Here is a 5,000-nt window from a genome sequence, read left to right on the forward strand (position 1 = left end):
GTCACACATCTTTGCAAGATCACGCGAGGATTGGCGATATTAATCACCTTCCCGGATCTTGTCTTTCTCACAGACGCGGGGGGACTGACAGCTGCATTTGCAGTTCCAGCGTCTGCGGCGACGGCTTCACTCCGAGTAGGAGCTGGACCCGTCGTCTTTGGACGCTTAGTTTTTGTTTTTGTTTGTTCAATTTTATTCAGACCCATAATGTGTCTTGGTCTTTCATCCAGTGCGCTCCCCGGCCACCACCGACCCGCACAATTTGGAACCCGCCAAAGGCTGAGTTAGGGCTACGCACCGAATATAGTCTGCTGGCTGGGTCGGTTTCCTTACCCAGCCCGCGTCCTCGCCCAGCAGAACCCACTTGCCCGAAGCGTGTGGTCGTTCCAAGCCGATTGACTGGACCAGGGCTGCTTTTCTCGTCCAGCCGCCCATCTAGCCGAAGCAGAGGCCAAAGGTACGTGTTGGGGACGTCTCACCCGCAGGAGAGGGCCCCCTCAGATCCCAGGATCCTCTTTTCCGACGACAAGGGTCGCCACGCACGGCAAACACGTGGGAGACAGCAGTCGGAGAGGCTGCCTCTTCCTCTCCACCACACTTCGTTCAGTTCGCTGCGTATTTAAGAACACGAGCTATCCAGCGGTACCTTTTTCGTGGAGGCTCAAGTGTGGCTAGGGCACGTTTGCCCCTTGCGGCCTGGGTTGCCCAGGGGATTGATTGCATCCCATGTATTCCTGAGCCCAGCGGAGTGTTGTCTAGTGGCGTGTTCCGCCCACGAAAAACGGTCTGAAAAACCGTTTAACGTAAACTGGGGAACTGATGCCACGAGTGACAACAGTTCCCCAGTCGGAAGTCATACAGCACATACAGTGCTGTACAAAGAACACGCCACAGCCCGTATGCTAAATCAGGGCCTCGCCATTATGCGAAGTACTACATGTACGACGCACTGACGGTCTCTAATGCCTTCATCGCCGATACACCCATCGACTCGGCCGATCAACCCTCCTACGCGAGGGCTAGTTCGGGGGTTATCTCCCGCCCTGGGTGGCCACAGACCGCCACCGCCAGTAGATAGGGACAGATGGGAATCTCGTTAATCCATTCATGCGCGTCACTAATTAGATGACGAGGCATTTGGCTATAACATTTGTTAGGCGAGTTGTATTTCGCAACAATATTTCCAGTGTATTTTTCTTGCGGCCCGCTGGTAGGCATACCATTTATATGATAAATCGACGCTATTCAAAAGGCGTAGTAATTAGTGACGCGATGTAAATAAAACTAAAGAAATAATTTTTTTTTTTAAAGGATTAATACAACAATTTATAATAATGGATTAATATAACAAAAGAATCAATATTTTATATATTATTATTTTTTTTTTTTTTTTTTTTTAATGTAGGAATTGATTTTATTTGCGCGATGATGTACAGAACGGGTCCGAGTACAACCCGTCAATGCACGCGGATGTTATGTCGCGGCCTCCTCCACACAGAGCTCATGAATTGCCGGTGGATAGATACACCCCATTGTAGGGCGGTAGTGCAAATAATTTGTTTCAGCCTGTGTGATAGACCAAACTCTCTGGTTATATCATCGTTGGAATCAAGCCAACAACCACGAGCGCCAACCACGAGCGGCATTACTTTCACATGAGACACGCGGTACGTATTTTTAATCTTTTCGACTAGATCCGGTGTACTGTATTTGTCCTTTTTGATATTGTACGCATTTAACAGTGATGTCTGTTTAGTCTCGTAGGCTACTGTAGTTTCGATTACATATGCGGTATCATTGTCTATTGTTATCAAGTCTGGTACGTATCTATTTTCTTTGGTAGTAAAACGGGGAATTTGTTCTATCTTGGTTTTTGTTTTTTCGATTGCAGTTTTGATTATTTTGTTCACATTGTCATGTCTATTGATGCGTGTATAATGCGTAACCGGACATCGCTGTAATATGTGGTATAAGGATTCGCGTGTCCCTGCGCAGGATGGATTGCGGCAATCGGTATCTTTCATATAGGGGGCTCCCTTGGTGGGGAGTAACCCAATCCTTAGGTTGATTGCTCCGATATAGTCTCGACCCTTCCAGAAATTAGGTGGGTTGTATATCCACGAAGATACGCCTGGGGTCATCAGGGCGAGACCAGAGCCTAGCGCGGAGCGATGGAGTTGCTCGGACCAATGTTTACGAATCATTTGTTTAGATGGTGTCGCGATGCTCCCAAGGATATTGTTGAGCTTTCGCATTATATGTTGGACTATCGAAGATTCCATAACGCACTGTATCTCGCTGTCGCCACGGGCTCTCAAGCGCTCCAATCGGCGTAAGTACATAGCGGCAATGTGGATTGTAAGCGATGGAATGCCTAGTCCACCGCTGCTTAAAGGAGCATGTATATATGGAGTTGGTGTGGTAGTTGGTAAGTGTAGTATATTTTTTACAAATTTTATTATGCAATTATCTATGTACTTTAATTTTTTTTTGTTTATGTCCATTGTTTGCAGACTATGGTGAAGACGAGGAATGAGGTACCTGTGCAGTATGTTCAGTTTCTGCCATGGTTTTAAAGGACTAGTTTTAAGATTTTTGAGCATGCCTTCAAGCTTTGATGGAGATGGAGAGATAGCACCGCGGTATCTATATACATGGCCGAGGTATTTAAATTGTGACGCGACACCCAATGTTGGGATCGGGCTTTTATTAATCTGCAGTTTGGGCCGCGTATCAACTACGAGCCTTTTCGTTCCAGGGACGCGTAGATTCTGTAAGATGGCGCATTTAGATGGGTTCACTTGCAGCCCGTGTTTGTGGAAGAATTTCTCGACGATCCGGATATTACTTCGCATCGCACTGGGAGTGGGAGCCACCATCACGATGTCATCGGCAAAAGCTAATGCCCGTATCCTGGTGCCTCCCACATCAACACCCTCACACTCATTAAGTTGTATCATGAGCTGGTCTAGCACTAAATTAAATAGGAAACCGGACATGGGATCACCCTGCTTCACGCCGCGTTTTATAGGTATAGGATTGGATCGGGATCCGTGGCATTCGAGTATTGTGGTTATGTCGTTATAATTGTTTTCGATGTATTCTATTGTATGAGCGTCTACGTTTTTTCTGATTAGTGCGTCTATTATTGAAATGATGTTAACAGAGTCAAATGCTTTAGCTAAATCTATAGATAGTATAGTGAAAGGTTTCGATTTTTCGCGGCTTAATTTAATTAGTGTTTGTAGGATGGTACTATTAGCCATTATCCCGTCGGTTCTCGTGAAGCCTCTTTGCGTGTGAAACAGAGGTATTTCATTCTCAAGGCGCGACACGATGATTTTATTTAGTAGGCGCAGTATATGACTTGAGATGGTTATGGGCCGCCATTGTTTTGGGTCCATCAAGTCGGCGGATTTAGGTAACAGTGTTGTTCTGTTCGATCTTAGCACAGAGGGTAACGTCTTCATTCCCCATACAATATTCAATAGTGCACACAGCTCCTTGCGTGGCATTTGCCTAAGAGTCGATCGATCAATTCCGTCGGTGCCTGGAGCGGATTGTTTCATCCTGGTAAGTTGCTCGTGTATCTCGGTCGGTGATATCGGATTTGAAAGGTTGATATTACTATTGGTATCTGTTTTTCGCTTCTGAGGTTTCCATTCGACATCCTTGTGTTCAAATAGTTTAGAATAATATTCTTCAAATGATTCTATCGTCGGAGATTCTGTAATGTTGAGTGGGTTTCCGGTAATTATATGCTCAGCCAGTTGGGTTGGGTTTTTGTTATAGAGTTTTTGGAATCTGGCGTAATCAGTCGCTATCCTTTTAGCGCGGTTGCCTTTTCTTTTATTACTTTCATTGCATTTATTGCTATGCTTGTTCTTTTTACTGTTATTTTTATTCTTGTTTTCGTTCTGATAGTTATTTAATTTATTTTTATTATTTTTATCGTCTATTGTATTTATAAATCTGTTGTTGCTTGTATTGTTTTTATTGTATTTATTATTTTTATTTTGTTTATTGCTTTTATTATATTTATTTTTCTTGTTACTAGTTTTATGGGTTTTATCTACTGAGTTACTATTTTCATTGTATTCATCGGTTTCATCAGCGAGCGAAGCAACATATGATGTTAAGTTTTCTATGTATTGGTCCATCATTAACATAGTGTCTTCAGAAGGTGTGTTAGACAGGGCATTTTCAATAATTTCTGCCATGTGATGGCCTACTTGTACTTTAAGTTCAGCCAGGATGTTGCGTATATCATCAGGTATAGTTGTACTGTGCGGAGATGATGTCGCTTCGCGTGTGTCGATGTCTCCGCGCGCGCGAGGATCGTCACATCTGGTTAGCAGCACCCGCGGCACCAACGGGCAGGTACTCAAGATATTGGTCTGGCCCGCCTCGTCGAGGGCTTCACTGAGGTATGATTTGTATTTTTCTTTTTGTCTTAATTTTTTAATACCGTCAAAAGAGCGGCCGGATTTTTCTGATAGAATTTTAATTATTTCTTTTCCTAATAACTTTGCATTTTTAGTAATATCTATTTCATCGTGGGCTATTGCTCTGATCTCATCATCGGTATATTGAGCCCTCGAAGAAGCGAGGCGTTTATTGTGGAGATCGAGATCGGCGGTATTGTAGTTCTCGATGTGAGTCCTCCGTTGATGTTGGCGTAATCCGGCGTATGTCTCATACGTATTTTTACAGGTCTCACACGTATAACCATCGGCCTGCGGAGGAGGCGCATTACATCGCCTTTTGTGTTGGGCGGCGCTGGCAGCGGTACGAGCGCTCAGATCGGTCCCACAACTCGGGCATAAAAACGTATTGTCTAAATCGAGAGCCTTTTGAACAGCATGGTCGTCGTCGTTTGAACCCAACGAGCTATTTGCTCGCTGGGGAAGGGAATCCACCCTTGCTGTCGCCACTGTTTGGGACCGACAGCGTCCGAGGCTTGTTGTCTTATGTTTTGGTGCAATATATATTTGCCCCGA

The 5,000-nt window shown here is 44.7% G+C and overlaps 1 pseudogene; it reads right to left on the bottom strand.

Annotated features, from left to right (window-relative positions):
• Nucleotides 1–5,000, bottom strand: part of LOC143261450 (large subunit ribosomal RNA) — a 10,914-nt pseudogene that overhangs the window by 2,885 nt on the left and 3,029 nt on the right.

This window comes from Megalopta genalis, unplaced genomic scaffold (genome assembly GCF_051020955.1).
Source record: "Megalopta genalis isolate 19385.01 unplaced genomic scaffold, iyMegGena1_principal scaffold0052, whole genome shotgun sequence".
Taxonomy (NCBI): Eukaryota; Metazoa; Arthropoda; class Insecta; order Hymenoptera; family Halictidae; genus Megalopta; species Megalopta genalis.